Source organism: Phyllostomus hastatus, unplaced genomic scaffold (assembly GCF_019186645.2).
Source record: "Phyllostomus hastatus isolate PE091 unplaced genomic scaffold, TTU_PhHast_1.1 phas_contig_1021, whole genome shotgun sequence".
Lineage (NCBI taxonomy): Eukaryota > Metazoa > Chordata > Mammalia > Chiroptera > Phyllostomidae > Phyllostomus > Phyllostomus hastatus.
Window position 1 is genome coordinate 285,183 of NW_025333505.1, and position 16,323 is coordinate 301,505.

The 16,323-nt window shown below is 50.9% G+C and overlaps 2 non-coding genes across 2 annotated transcripts; both read left to right on the forward strand.

The window, feature by feature from the left end:
- Positions 1 to 14,240: 14,240 nt before the first annotated feature.
- On the forward strand, positions 14,241 to 14,312 carry TRNAC-GCA. Its single transcript has one exon. It is a non-coding gene; the product is annotated as a tRNA-Cys (tRNA).
- Positions 14,313 to 15,419: 1,107 nt separating this feature from the next.
- On the forward strand, positions 15,420 to 15,491 carry TRNAC-GCA. The gene has a single exon. It is a non-coding gene; the product is annotated as a tRNA-Cys (tRNA).
- Positions 15,492 to 16,323: the final 832 nt, after the last annotated feature.

Consider the following 16,323-nt stretch of genomic DNA (forward strand, 5'->3'; position numbering starts at 1 on the left):
CTTGAAACAGGGAGGGAGCCCGCGGCAGTGGAGAAGCTCTGGGCGCCTCGGTGTCGGACAGTGGGAAGTCAGGAGGGAGACAGGAAGGGGGAGTGGTCTGGAATGGGCTGGAAAGACAGCCCACAGCAAAAGTGGGCGCTTCCCGCAGGACCGAGCAGCCTTCCTGCGTAGCTTGCAGTGTGGCCGGGGAGGGGTGTGGCCAAGGAGGGGCGTGGCCGGGGGCAGGGAGGCTTGAGGAAGGGGTGCAGAGGGCCTCCCTGTCCGTCTTTGGGGAAACCACAAAGGGCACCGTTCTGAACGTTTTTTTAATTTGTTGCACCAAAGCTGCTCTCTTTAGACGTGTTGTTACATGCACGAATGCACCCTGGTTTCCCTAGGTATTCATGAATAATCGCCATCCATTGAGGCCTAGAGCAAATGTTACATTGCCCACAGAGCAACGGACTCTCACTCTGCTCCCGGGCTTGGTAGTGACCCCGAGGGAATTCAGGCAGTTTGAAGGGACACGTCACGGAGGCCAGCAGAGTGCCCGCCTCAGCCACAAGCACTGGGAGGCTGGACCTCTGCTGCAGCAGAGAGGCTGACCTGAGAGACAGAGTCCAGGGAGGGAAGGTGACAAGAGACACTTAAAGGATAATTAGAGGGAGATGCTACGTTACTGTCGGAAAGGACCACGGAGATCACAAACCCCGCTCCTCTCCTTCCAAAGATGCATGAACAGAAGCACAGGGAGGGGAAGTGATGCCCGGAGCTCACACTGGAAAGGATGTGACTTCTCCGTTTACCCTGAACATTTCCACAAGGGTGGTGGGCCATCAGGGCGGGCGGGCAGCCAGGGAGGGGCAGATGCCGGGGCTGGCACCCAGGGCCGGAGAGGTGGCCAGTCTGGGCCCTGCTCTCCGGAACCAGCAGGAGAGGAGAGGTGCATCCAAGAGCAGGACTTCCGTGCAGCAGACGCCGGGGGCCAGGCCCACCCGCACTCTGCCGAGCACGGGAGGAGGAGCCTGCGGGTCAGGACAGCGTGTCCGCGCAGGCGGGTCTGTGGGCTGGGAGGATCCCACAGATGGGGAAACTGAGGAATGCCTTCTGGTGGGGGGTTCTTAGAGGCGGGAGTGTGGAACGTGGGCTGCATCGGACACAGGAGCAGGCACTGACTTGGAGACGGCTTGTAGAGAGAGGGCAGGGTCAACAAGCTCAGCTCGGGGTAGGTGGGGGTGCAGAGGGATTTAAGACTTCCAGACTGGGCCCTGGCTGGCGTAGCTCAGTGGATTGAGCGCGGGCTGCGAACCAAACATCGCAGGTTCAATTCCTAGTCAGGGTACATGCCTGGGTTGCAGGCCACGGCCCCCAGCAACCGCACATTGATGTTTCTCTCTCTTTCTTTCTCCGTCCCTTCTCTCTCTAAAAGTAAATAAATAAAATCTAAAAAAAAAAAAAAAAGACTTCCAGACTGGAGTCTGAATTTGACCTTGTGTGGGAAACCACTGGAGATGCCCGAGCAGGAGAGAGCACCTGACCCAAGTGGACACCGAGGGACTGAACGTGATGGAGAAGGAGTCTGGCCGTAGTCAGGCCCGCAACGACCAGCCATGTTCAATGGACAGGTCACGACCATGGCACTGCAGGCTGGAAGTTCAAGGGTGGCGGGGGGAGTGGCTCTTTTGAACACCAAGGGCATCTGCAGCCTCTAAGAGAGGTTAGCAGAGATACTTTGGAAATACCTGGGGGAGGCCCATCGCTGCCCCAAACCTTGACTCATCCTGGAGCCTGAGGACCAAAGACTTGAGTTCTGACTCCAGTGAAAGACCATGGTGCTTTGGGGGGAAATGCAAGGTAGAAACCCAGTAACTTCATCTGTTACGAAGACTGGCGTTTTTGAGCTTTCTTTTTCTAGGCCCCTGGGGTCTGAAGAATTCGGTATAGTCAAAGACCGGAACTTCTTATGTGGAGTGGGGCTGTCAGGGGGTCTCTGTGCCCCTGTGCCCCTTCCTGGGTTCTAACCCCCCCCCTTCAGGCCTCTTCGAAGGGCCCAGCACCCTGTACTCCGATCGTCCCCCGCCCCATCCAGAGTCCCCGATACCAACACGATTCTCCCTTCCCACCGGCCGTCAGTTCCATGGTGGTCCGAGACCAGCACCTCCGGAGGGCGCTCACTAAAGTCTGACGGCCTCTGGAGGGGGGCAGACGGGGGTTTCAACCGAGTCGTGTGCCCTTGCACACATTACTGAATGAACAGAACACCAACTTCCGCATCCGTGCAGAGGGGATAACAAGGTTTGCCTTGTTCTGAGGCTTAAATAACCTAATGAACAAATACGTAGCAAAGGCCCTGGCACCTACTTGGGTTTCGACAAAAGTGGAATAGAGGCTAAAATTTCATTCTGAGCTTCTAGCTCATGACAGCTTAGTAAAAACAGAAGTTCCCGTACGTTGTGGGCTGGTGGTGTCTTTTAAAAGAACGAATCGATGAGAAGGAAACTTCCCCAGCAGGCAGCAGTGGAAAATTATTTTCATGCGAGGGCATTCAAATCAAACCACACGGGCAACTACGCTCGGTCGTGACATTGGAGTCTCTGCTATCTCCCATCTGGGGGGCAGGGTGACTCACCTCACACGCACGTGCCAGTTTGCAGCGGGCAGCACCCTCCTTGCTGGGTACCTGGTAGTCTTTCCCAGGGCTTTCCGGGGTGCCCTTAATCAAATTAGAAAGCCAGACTTTGCAACTCCTAAGTCGCCAGTTGCCACGGGCCCCGTGGAGTTGTGTACCGGCAAGAAGCATCACCATGCTCGGAACACCTCTTGCTTTCGAAGACTTTGCGCATCTCCTAACTCCGCCGTCTGCATCGTTTCCACTCGTTCTCCGGGTGGAGAGCTCATGGTTCGGAGAGAGCAGATAGGCCCGAAGTCACGCAGCAGCCAAACGGACAGGTCACGTCTGTCCAGCTAGAGCCAGGGTTGGAATTCACGTCTTTTTGAGTCCCACGCCCACGCGTGCTTGGCCACAAAGTTCTTTGCCTGGGATCTGAGTGGCTATTGAAAAGAGGAAAGTCAGCACCTCTGGAAAACGACTCCATTGTATCCTCAGACTTTTAAACATAAGACAAAAAAATTAAGGGAAACAATATATCAAGCAGGACATGCTCGGTGCCATATGTTTGTCAAAATTATGAATGTAGTAAGAGCATATTTTTAAAAAAAAATTAGAGGCAAAAAAGGCCTCAGTGTCCAGCTGGTGGTGTCACAGCTGTGGACACGGGGATGGAGAGGAGCAGGCTGCTGCCGCCACCTCGCCCGCTCTCCCGCCTGCCTGCAGGGTCAGCGAGGGCAGCCGGGCGAGCGCCTGGCACCTCGGGGGAGGCTCATTGTCACGCTGCCCCCGTATTTATTAATCTGTGCGTGCACAGCATCGCGCTGGGTGCCACGGAGAGACACAAAAGGGCCAGGGAGCCCTCCACGGCCGTGACCACACTGAGAACGGCTGGAGATTCCGTGGCCTAATTCTCTAGACTCGGCTTTTGGGGGTCTGGATAGCCGAGACCGTCCTGGGGACCTGCGGGCGGAGATCTGCGCAGAAAGGGTCACACCTCCATCTTTTCTGGGTCCCTCCCATTACAGAAGCTTTCGCTAGCCAGGTGTCTATGGGGACCTTTCGTGAGGCTACGTGGTAGCAGCTCCTCAGATTAAGGGATCAGGGCCCGAGGCCGCTGGGCCCTGTTGTTGCCAGGGCAACGGTGAGTCAAGCCAAGGCCTCGCCAGCTTTCTGGAAAGTGTTTTGGCCACTGAAGCCTCTTGCTGCTTCCCAGGCATAGTGGGAACTTCTAGATTTAAATTTAAAAATCCATTCTGCATTTGCGGCTTCTAGCTGGGTTCCCTGAATGGAGTATTTCGTTGTTGGTAAAGCATAATAGAATCTAACCCTTTTATTTCTATTTTCTACAAAAGGTAAGTCCAGGCTACAAGAATTTTTTTTTTTTTTAATGAAGGAAGGGGAGAGAGAGAGAGAGAGAGAGAGAGAGAGAGAGAGAGAGGGAGAGAGAGAGAGAGAGAGAGGGAGAGAGAGAGGGAGAGAGAGAGAGAGAGAGAGAGAGAGAGAGAGAGAGGGAGAGAGAGAGGGGAGAGAGAGAGAGAGAGAGGGAGAGAGAGAGGGAGAGAGAGAGGGAGAGAGAAGGAGAGTTAAACCAAACAGTGCTGACTGGCCTTTCGTGAAAGCTCCCAGGAAGCGGGCAGGCCCCGGCCTTGCGGTTATTCGGGATAATTGCCATCATCACTAAGGTTCACTGGGTCCCACCACGTCCCAGGCACTGTACTGAGTTAATGCTCACATACCGTGTTTGATCTTGTGACAACCTATGAAATCGTATACGGATGAAGTTCGGAGAGATGAAGCAATTAGCCCAAGGTCACATGGCCAGAATTTAAACCTAAGTATGTGCTGTTCACTGCTCTTATATACTGCCTCCCAATTTCTTCAACATGGGTCCTTTATTTAAAAAACAAACAAACAAACAAAAAAACCCAGCAAGCCCTGACTGGTGTGGCTCAGGGGACTGAGTGTGGGCCTGTGAACCAAAGGGTTGCTGGTTTGATTCCCATTTAGGGCACAGGCCTGGGTTGCGGGCCAGGTCCCCAGCAGGAGATGCTTGAGAGATAATCATACATTGATGTTTCTCTCCCTCTTTCTCCTTCCCTTCCCCTCTTTCTAAAAATAAACAAATAAAATCTTTAAACACACACACGCCTTGGTGCTTTAAAAAAAAAAAAAAGGCAGCCCTGGCCGGCATAGCTCAGTGGATTGAGCGTGGGCTGCGAACCAGATATCCCAGGTTCGATTCCCAGTCAGGGCACATACCTAGGTAGCAGGTCATGGCCCCCAGCAACCGCACATTGGTGTTTCTCTATCTCTCTCTCTTCCCTCTCTAAAAAATAAATAAATAAAATCTTTACAAAAAAAGGCAAAACAGTACCATTTCTCTCTGACGGGCAGCTCTACCTGTCCCGCGGTCACTGTGTGTAAGCTGTGGACCCCGCTGAAAGTAGATGGCTCGCTGGCCGGCCAGCCCAGCAACGCTGGGACTGTCACCCAGCTCTCCTGACCAGGAGAGAACGGATTGGCTGGCGCCAAGCACCAAGCTAGCCCCCGTTTTGAAATGAGCCCCTCTCTTCCGGAGGGACTTTGGGAAGAGACGGTCTGTTAAGGGGCTCCCTTGCTGTGCTTGTCTGCGATGCTGGGGCCTGAGGAGCCATTCAACAGCCGGAGAAGGAGCCGAGGGGAGGACACTACAAGGCAAATGCGCCTGCACCCTAATCAAATAGCACTCACACCCTGACTTGAAATCTTTCAGGCTTATACTCCCCGTTGGGGTTCCCACCATTCTTTCCCCTACTTCCCCAGAGATGTGCTCACTGCTTCTCTTTATAGAATAATGTCCAAGGTCTCTAACTCAGACTAGAAGACAGAAGCATCACTACCGTCTACTAACTAGGATAATAGAAAGTTGAATGTTAATGACAAAAATCGGCCAGTGAAAATTACCCTCACTGGTAATGTTATTTTTTAAATAACAAATATCAGGGTAACACTGCTTCCATTTAGAATCAGTAGAGTCTAATACATGTATAACCATTTAGAGGAGCACAATCAATCAGTTCTTTATTTCCAGGACACACAAATGCTAAAGTTATGCCCTCCAAGGATTGAAATTGATTGGATTTAAGCTAAATTCAATTAAGGAGATTAAACAGGTTATGAAATGAGACATTAGCTGTGCTTCTACTGAAGGGATGGTCCAAGAATCACAAGGTTCCTTGATCAAATTTTCAGCAGGTAAATTATTTATGCAGATTCTAAGATCTAAGATGAGATTTTTATGTCTGGATTATCCTCATTGCATTGCCTTTCATCACTGGACGTCAGCACATTAATGTTATTCAAAGGTAAAGGCCGTAAGGTGGTTGGCATAGCTACCCCAAGCAGTTTAATAACAAATGTCCCGCTGAAATTATTATCCCTTTCCCGTGCTAACCCAGTGGTTTCCTTGGTTTATCTTGAAGCATCGCTGCCGTACCAAGCCAGAGGTTTGTGATGCATTTTGAAATAAGGTTAGAAAAAATTAAATCACCTATGTTTCAGAGTACCACTCACAAAGCAAGTCAATATCCAAACCCAAGCACACCCATCTCCAGTATATTTCATTCAAACAGTAGGCATGTGAGAAGAAATAGACGCGTTTTCCTGTGCAAATCTCTTCCGGTTCCGCGGAGTCTGGGGACAGCATAAACTGTATACAAACTTGCCTGGGTGTTCATTTTACCAAAAAGACTAATGCAGGTAATAATTGCACAACAGAATTTCAGAATTAATTTAAAACACTTTCCCCCTAAATGAAAAGTTGGCTGTTGGTTTTTTTCTTACCACAAAGGAATTTCAGAGTTCTAAGCAATAAAAACTAATCTCAGAATTAAATTTCTAAGGAGCCCCTAATTTCTTCAAGAGATGGTATCAGACTTTGGCCATAAAACAGAAGAAATAATTTTATTCCCCCCTCCCCAGGATGAGGACTTTTAACCATCTCCACACCTGTGAAATTCAGTGGATGATTAGAATTCATCCCCGCTCTATAGAAACTCGGTCTCTACTAGTGTATTTTAGAATCTCTTTCGGATTCAGGACACAAAATCTTCATCAAGTTTACAACGATCGGCCAAATTTTCTGTGCTTCATGTGTCAGGGTTTTCAAGCTTTTATTTTTAGCCTAGGATCTCTAGTTTAAATAAAACCACTTTCAGAAGCTACATATGTAAAATAATGAGTGGAGCCAGAGGGGCTGGGATTGGAGGGGTGAGGGCAGCTAACTCCCCACTGCCTGGCCCGCCCGGCCCTGGGGGCTGCTCTGAGGGGGTCTCAGAAGAGGAAACTGCTTCAAACCCTCTGCCCTGGCCAAGTCCTGCTCACCCCTCTCTTTTGCTATAACTTTCTCCAGTCTCAATCCAAACTCTGTATGTTTCATTTATGCTCAATGCTTTTATAGGACACAGGGTTCCTTAAGTATTTTTCTTCCTTTTAGGGTATACCTGCATTTCTCCTCTCTGTAACCTCTCCATCCCTGGGAGATGGTCTCAGCAGACAGCGGAGCCCTTATAACCTCACCCATGAATCCAGCCGGCTGACACCCACCAAGAATCCCTGGAAGGCTGGGGAACTAGCAGCACAGATGTCCAGAAAAGCCCCGCCAGAAGCTACAAGGATCCCCAAAGTTATTTTTACAGCAAAACGCCTACACTGTGAAGGCAAGGGAAGATTCAAGTAGCGAGTTACAGCCAGGCAGGACCCTGGGCCACACAACCCAACTACAGGCAGTTTTGAGGGTCTCCCTCCCCACTTTCCTGGGCTCGGTGGGCACACTGGGTGGCATGCGTGCTCGATGTCCCCAAGGGCGGGCTTCTGTTTCTGTACTTGCTCCTGGGTCTGGCCCTGCAAGGTACTCAATAAATGTTAAGTGAATGGGCAAAAAAAATTCACAGATAACAGTGCAGGAAGAAACACAGGTAGAGCCCCAAATCTCTGCCGCGCTGGGTTGCAGATGACCTTCTTCATTAAAGCTAATCCCAAAGCTTTAAAAGATGTAATAAAAATGTATCTCATCATTTCCTCCCATATTTCAGCTCAAATACTAGGTACAGCCCCAGAGTCAGTACTGAATCCTCTTACCAGTCTCAGGGTACCTGGAGTGATGGCACAGGTCCTCTGGGCTGCTGGGCCTTTGAAGGAAGGTCACCCAGGCCCCTGAGAAGGCGGTCCAGGGGCGGGTGCCCGGGCGGCGGAGCTAGACTGCGAGGAGATGGAGCCGCAGGCACGTCCCTGGCATCCAGGGCGCCCTCCTACCGGTGCTTGGCTGGCCGCGAGCTGTCACGTTGTGACTGGTCTGTTCGCACAGACCTTCTCTTGGTTTAAGTGGCCTTGCTCCGCTGAGCCTTCCCGCTCCCTACCGCAGCGGCGCGCGCGCACCACAACACTGGGACGTCGGAACCCCCGGGAGGCGACCACCCTAGTCCCAGGCCCCCAATCCTGGAGGTCCCCACGGGGACAGCCTTGCGCTGTCGTCAGCCGCCCTCGCCGAACTCCTGGCTCCGTCTCTTCGTGCCTGAGACTCCATCTACCCCCTCAGTGTGGGGTCCGAGTGAGCACCTGCGAAATGGGGGCACACCGTGTCTTTCCCCCACGGGCGTGGTAGGGGATGCTACGGGACGATGGGAGGCCGGGATTAATAACCACTGTAAAATTTTTAATTAAAAAGTATGTCTGTAGATTTAAGGTTTCAAGAAGTGTGTTTGTGTTTTGTAAAATTTAATTTTTGACGACTTGAATTTTTTAAATTCTTCGATTCGAGCTTCCCCTCGCCCTCCCGCGGACCCGAGGAGCACGCTCTGGCCCCGCCTCCCGCCCGGGTCCTCGGCGCCCGCGCCACGTGGGGCCGCCGGGCCGTGCTGCCCCCTGCCGGCCGGAGCCGGGAGGCCGGGAGGCCTGCGCCGCACCTGGCTGCCCGCGGCCGCTCTAGGAACTCAGGCCTCTCGGTGGTGGCGCGGGATCGCCGTCGCGCGCCCAGGAAGGGGCCGTCCCAGAAACGGCCGGGTGGGCCGCGCGGTGGCCCTTCCTCCGGGCCAGTTCCGGAACCGTGCTGCTGCGCTCCAGCGACCAGCCCTTCCTCCCGCGCTTTCTCGTTTCCTCCCGCGCCTCGCCCGATGGGGCCCGCGCTTTGTGCAGATGCGGAGCTGGGGACCAGGTGGTGTGGACACAAAGGGAGGGCCTTAGGGTTGTGCAGGGGGCGACAGAGCTGGAACGAGCCCCCCCCCCAGGAGAGCGCACAGCAGTGCCGGAGTCGCGGGGACCAAGAAGGGAGGGCCCTTGGAATTTACCCTAGAGTCAGGCCTTATAAAGCCTTTTCCCGGGCAGCAGTTCATTTTAACAACTGTCCTCAAGCTCCGGTCACTTAAGCCAGTGGCAGATGCACTTACCCCATGTGCAGGTGGATGGACTTTGAGAAGCGCCCCGGACCTCTTCTGGTCCTTGAAATATTTTCAGGTATTTGTCTAGTTATGTCCAAGAGGTGGACTTGCCCTGTCAAAGGATATGGACTTTTTTTTTTTAAAGGCTTTTGATGCGTATTGCCAAACCCACCTCCAGAAGGTCCCCCAGTTCATGTTTGTTCTCTGGTGGGTACCTGCAGCCAGAGATGAGAATTGGGAAGACGGTCTCTTGAGGGGGAGGGTTGGGGTGGGCGCTGAGACTTGGGGGTAAAATCCAGAACACCCTGAGGGCACCCCAGGCCCTGCCTGCCTCTCCAGCCCTATCTCTGGCTGGGTATTAGTTTATTAGTTGGTTTCCCTAGGGCTGCTGTTGTGAAGTACCACCAACTGGATGGTCTTACACAACAAATTTATTGGTTAGAAGTCCCGAACCCAGGTGCCATCATGGTTGGTTCTCACTAGAGGCTCCAAGGGAGAATTTGGTCAATGCCTCTCACCTAGATTCTGGTGGGGGCTGGTCCTCTTGGGCATCTCTTGGCCTGGAGACACATCACTCCCATGCCTGCCTCCATTGTCTCCTGGCTTTTTCCTCGTGTCTCTACTAATAAGCACACCAAGTCATATTGCATTAAGCCCCACCTACTCCGGTATGACTTCATCGTCATTATATTCATTACATCTGCGATGACCCTGTTTCCACATGCGGTCATTCTGTGGATCCTGGGAGGACTTACGTGGGAAGACACTGTGTAACCCACAGGAGGCGCTGTCCCTGACTCCAGCATTCTGGCCTTCTCTCCACAGTCTGGCTCGGGCTCCACCCACGCTGCCTGGTCCTCCTGGGCTAAGTAACTTCCTCTCCTCCTGCAAGGTGTCGTGGAAATGTCACTTCCTCAGAGAAACTCTCTGACCCCGTAGGCTAGGGTCACCCTGTCCTGTTCTCTGGGTGGATGGCTCTTTCCATGATGGTAGTTGGAGAAATATCTGAGGGACAGTACATCACACTCCCATGTGCCTCTGCTGGAATGTGACCTCCATGAGGGTAGGAACATGGCCTCCATGAGGGTAGGAACATGGCCGACTGGATGAACAATAGCAAACCTAAATTCGCAGCCAAGGAGGTTTATGGACTGACTCGGGGAGCCTGTCACGATAGGTCCTGGGTCAAGTGCTCTGCAGAGAGCCCGTCGGGAAAGCCCCTGCACCTGGAATGAGACAGGTTCATGTTCAGTCTAGGCTCCACCCTCGCTGATATGGCAATGAAATCAAACCCACCACTGACCATGGCTTACAGAGCCCCATGCATTGTGACCTGCCGCACCTCTGCTCGATGCCGTCCTGCTCTGTCCCTCTCCTGCAGCCACACTGGTACTGCTTGAGCGCCACAACCCTGCCTAGCTAGTTCCCGCCTTAAAGCCTTGGCGATCATTCTACCCACAGCCTGGAATGTTCTGCACCCAAATTCATCCATACTGGGTTCTTACCAGCCAGACTGCAGCTCAAACGGTCACTTCCCTGAGCACACCACGTCACCCCCACCATCTTCCATCACACCCCTCTGCTTTGTTTTCCTAAAGCGTCTTCAAGTGTCTGCGACAATCTTTTCCACGGGGTTCTGTGCGTGTCTGCTCCCTTCACCCCTCGGAACACAAGCTCCACGAGGGCAGGGACCTTGCTGGTTTGCCTTGCTCAGCACGGAGACCTCAGTGCCTCCCATCGAATGTGGGTTGCAGTGGGTGCGGACAGTTTGTTGAATGAATGAAAGTTCCCGAAGTCCCCGAGTGTCTGTTTCTTCCTCTGTAGAAGGGTTGGAGGTCATCTTAGCCAGTGCATGGGAGATAACAGTTTTACCAAGGATTCTCGGGCGGCAGAGGTCCCCGCAGTGCCTCCAACATAGTAAACCCTCAACGCATCTGAGCCTTTATGAATGTCTTAGAGGGGCACGCGTCCTAACCTGGAGGGGGGCCAGATGGCAGATGAAGCTCTGAGGCTGCGTCCTCCTCTGTAAAAATGCAAATAATTATTCCTTTCAAAGCTTGGATGAGTTCTATGTCAATTATCATGCCTATTTCTCAGGTGAGCATTCCATGGGTCTTTTCTGTCACAGAGCAATTACTAAGTTCGTCAGTTGGAAATGGTATTGCTCGCCATTTCTAGAGGGGAATATGCTTAAATGTGTAGTATTTATTGGTTTTTCTTTTTTTCTAATTTGAACATTTCACCTAAAATGTCATGGTGTGCTTGAGTTGATATTATGTTACTGAATTATGTGTGTATGATTTTGTAATAAAAAAGGGGTGCTATTTGTGCTGAATTTTATATATATATATAGATATATACACACACACACACACACACACACACATATATACCCCAACTGTGTCTTTTTATTGTATTTATTTATTTACTTATTCTTAAATACATTTTATTGATTATGTTATTACAGTTGTCCTATTTCCTCCCCTTTATTTCCCTCCGCCCTGCACACCCCTCCCACCCACATTTCCCCCCTTTAGTTCATGTCCGTGGGTCATATATTGAAGTTCTTTGGCTTCTACATTTCCTATACTATCCTTAACCTCACCCTGTCTATCTTCTGCCTACCATTTATGCTACTTATTCTCTGAAACTTTTCCCTCTCCCTCCCTCCCCCTCCCACTTCCCCGCTGATAACCCTGCATGTGATCTCCATTTCTGTGATTCTGTGTCTGTTCTAGTTGTTTGCTTAGTTTGTTTTTTGTTTTGTTTTAGGTGCAATTGTTAATAACTGTGAGTTTGTTGTCATTTTACTGTTCATATTTTTTATCTTCTTTTTCTTAGATAAGTCCCTTTAATATTTCATATAATAAGGGCTTGGTGATGATGAACTCCTTGAACTTGACCTTATCTGAGAAGCACTTTATCTGCCCTTCCATTCTAAATGATAGCTTTGCTGGATAGACTAACCTTGTATGAAGGTCCTTGCCTTTCATGACTTGGAATATTTCTTTCTAGACTTTCTTGCCTATAAGGTCTCTTTTGAGAAATCAGCAGATAGTCTTATGGGAACTCCTTTGTAGGTAACCATCCCCTTTTCTCTTGCTGCTTTTAAGATTCTCTCCTTATCTTTAATCTTGGCTAATGTAATTATGATGTTCCTTGGTGTGTTCCTCCTTGGGTCCAACTTCTTTGGGAATCTCTGAGCTTCCTGGACTTCCTGGAAGTTTATTTCCTTTGCCAGATTGGGAAAGTTCTCCATTATTATTTTTTTTAATAATTTGTCAATTCCTTGCTCTTCCTTTTCTCCTTCTGGCACCCCTATGATTTGGATGTTGGAACATTTAAAGATGTTCTGCAGGTTCCTGAGCTCCTCATTTTTTTGAATTCTTGTTTCTTCATTCTGTTCTGGTTAAATGTTTTTTTCTTCTTTCTGGTCCACACCGTTGATTTGAGTCCTGGTTTCCTCCCCATCACTGTTGGTTCCCTGTACATTTTCCTTTATTTCACTTTGCATAGCCTTCATTTTTTCCTCTATTTTGCGACCATACCTAACCAATTCTGTGAGCATCCTGATTACCAGTGTTTTGAACTGTGCATCTGACAGGTTGGCTATCTCTTTGTCGCTTAGTTGTATTTTTTCTGGAGCTTTGTTCTTTTATTTGGGCTATTTTTTTTTTTTGTCTCAGCATGCCTGTTACATAGTGAGGGGTGGAGCCTTAGGTGTTCATCCAGGTGGGGCAACCCACATCACTGCGTCGTGACACTGTATGTGGGGGAAGGTCCGAGAGGGAACAGGCTCTCGGCCAGCTTTCAGTCACTTCCCCCACTTCCCACAAGCACTTGGGCCCTTCTGGTGCTGATTCCCCGGGTGGGTGGGTTTGTGCACATTCTAGGACCCTGTGGATTCTCCAACAAACTCTCCTGTGAGGCTGGGAATTTCTCCTGATGCCACAACCCCCATAGGTGTTTTCAGTCAGAGGCCTTGAGGCTTTATTTCCCGGTGCTGGAACTCTGGGTTGCATGGTCTGTCTCGCTCCCCAGTTGTTCCTCCTGGTTTATCTGCATGTGAATGTGGGACCTCCCGGTCCACCAGCCCCCGCCTTGCTGCAAGTGTCTCTGCCCAGCTGCCCAACTCCGCCCCTCTGACCAGTCTGTATGAATGTTTCTTCTTCAACTCCTCGGTTGTCGGACTTCCATACAGTTCAATTTTCTGTCAGTTCTGGTTGTTTTTTATTTTTAAATTTGTTATTGTCCTTCTTTTGGTTGTTCGAGGAGGCACAGTGTGTCTGCCTATGCCTCCGTCTTGGCCAGAAGGCCTTTATTGTTTTTTCTGATTTTGAAAGTAACACATTGTATGCAATACAGTTGGAGACTGTAGAGGAGTCAAAAGAAGAAAGTTTAAGGAGTTGCCCATAATCGCTCTATTTATTTTCAGCCTTGGTCTTTAGCCAGGGAGCAAACCGGGCAAGCGTGGGTGTCTCAGGGAGAAGCGGCAGCAGGGCCGCGGAGCCAGCAGGCCGTGGCTGTCTCTCGTTAAACCTGCACGTTTACTGCGGTGGATCGGCAGGTCTGCCTTCCAGGGGCCCGGTCCCTGGGGCTGTTTTCAGTCTGGTGTTTTGGTGGATGGCCTAATATTTCCCAGGACAAGTCCTCCAAGGCTGCGCTGTTATTGTCACCGTTTTCTCGGCTTCCCCCCATCTGTCTTGTTTGGGGGAGTAAAGGCTCCACCCCTTGTTGACGAGGCCTGTCTTTCCTTCGTACCTCAGGCCAGCAGTTTTAAAAGACACAACTGGGACTGGATGAAGGACTAAGGAGGCCTGGGCGGTAGGCGAAGGGGGCGGGTGGGGAGGAGGGCAGTGAGCGAGGTCAGAGAAGAGCGGGAAGAGGAAAGACGGGCGAATAAAAGAGAAGGGGGGCAAAAAGAAAGGATGGGTGAAGGAAAGACAGGTAGACCAGATGGGCCGGGCCCTCCGACCCAGAGCTCGGTGTGGGGAAGGGCTCCAGACCACCTGGGTTTTCTCATCTAGGTAATGGGAGGGTCCTTGGCCCCTGCTGTCTCCTGCTGTGAGCTAACGATTGTGACCAAACCATCAATTACGGGTTGGGGTTCCCATGAGAAAGGCCAGTTAGGAGTGACAGTGAGACATGAAACAGAAGACTCAGAGGCTGTGATGGTTTATAGGGTCTGGGTGTGGCTGTGTACGTATGGAGGTGTGAGTAAGAAAGCATATACAACTGGGGGTATAGCTCAGGGGTAGAGCATTTGACTGCAGATCAAGAGGTCCCCGGTTCAAATCCGGGTGCCCCCTGTGCGTCACTTTTGCCTGGACATCAGGCTCCCACCAGCCTTCCCTGGTCGCTGTGGCTCCAGCATCCCCTCTAGAATGAAACTGGGCCCCGCCCTGCCCTGCTGCACCTCGGGGGCTCCCCCCTCCCGCCTCCGTGCCCTCTGTTGAGAGATGTCTTCACCTTCTTATTTGGTCCTCACAGGAAGCCTGCGAGACAGGTGCTTTCATCAGCGGTCCCCACCTCACAAAAAAGGAAACCGAGGCAGTTCCAAGATTAATGACCGCTGGGGTGCGATGTGCGGCATGGCGGCTCCGGTTAGCAACACTGTGTTATGTGTTTGAAAGTTGCTGAGAGAGGAGATCGTCCAAGTTCTCATGGATGTTAGCTAGACTGAAGTGATTGCTTTTTACTTCGTAATATTTTTCTGGTTTTATTGCGACATAATTGACGTGTAACATTGTAGAAATTTGGGGGTACAACATAATGATTCCATATATGTATACATTGCAAAATGATTGCCGCAGTAATAACAGTCTTGAGTTTTCTCCGTGTGCTGGTTCGTACATTTTTGATGCTGTGCCATGGGAAGGCATTGTCATATAAAAGCCAATGAACTTGCAAACTTAGATCACCTCCGTTCAAGGTCTCTGACCTCCAGAGGGTGCTTGCCAGGCCCTGGCTTTAGTCCCCTGTCTGCTCTTCCGGGCCACCCCATCATGAAAGGGGGGAGAGTCTGCAGAGAGGTGGGGGACAAGGGGCTGCTGGTTGTCACAGGGCAGGGAGACGGGCTGGTCCAGAGGCAGCAGAGCCCTGACCGCCATCCTCAAGGGCAGCTGAGTCGAGGCAGGATGAAGTGGAGGCCACCGACTTCTTGATTCTGTCGCTTACTCCTTGTGAGTGGGGGCAAGCTGCTTCCGTCCCCTGTGTCACCGTCATCTGTGGTACCCGGTCGTCCGGGTAGCACTATCACAGATCACTGTTAAATTCATTTATATGAAGCTCTTAGAATAGTTTGCCTCACTTGTTGTAAGTGCTTAATAAATATTAGGTGTCATAGCTGTTGTTACAGGTGTCTTGGGTGTGGCTACCCCATGGAGAAGTCCTGAGGAGGCCCATTCATTCCAGCAGGGGGTATAGCTCAGGGGTAGAGCATTTGACTGCAGATCAAGAGGTCCCCAGTTCAAATCTGGGTGCCCCCTATAATTTTCCCACATTTCCCTTTACTCTGCTGGGCTTCTTGGTGATGTGTATATTATGCTACCATTTGCGTTTACATGTGAAGAGTCAGGGAGAGCCTATGCTTTAATGACTCACATGTACGGATCATGTGGCTCAGTTGACGGAAGACTCATCCCAGACACCAAAAGGTTGCAGGTTCGATTCCCAGTCAGTGCACATACCCAGGTTGCAAGTTCAGTCACTGGTCAGGGCACATACAGAAGCAACCAATCGATGCTTCTCTCTCTCCCTCTTCCCCTCCCCACTTCCTCTCTAAGAACAATAAAAACATATCCTCGGTGAGGATTTTTTAAAAAGAAAAGAAATTATTAACATGGGCTTCCTTCAGGGGAGGCTTAGTGAAAGGAAGAATTTTTACTGTATAGTTTTTTAAATTTCATTTATTTATTTATTTGTTTGTTTGTTTGTTTGTTTATTCTTAAGGGGTTTTTTGGCTTTAGATTTGCAGAAAGTTGAGAGGAAGATGCAGAGATTTCCCATAGATCCCTGCCGCCCCCCCATACACAGCCTCCCCACTGTCAGCGTCCCTCACCAGAGTGGCACACGTTCCAGTGGGTGAGCCGCTGACACGTCATTGTCACCCAAGTCCACAGCTGACGTTAGGGTTTGCTCTGGGAAAGGTGTGCATTCTGGGGGCTGGGACCGGTGTGTGACGCACGCAGTCAGCCGTGCGGTGCCGCACCGAACGCTGTGTCGCTGCCCTGAGAGTCCTCCGGGCTCTGCCTGCTGGTCTCCCCCACACCCGGACTCCTGGCACCCGCTGACCTGCTGACTGTCCTCACAGCGTTGCCT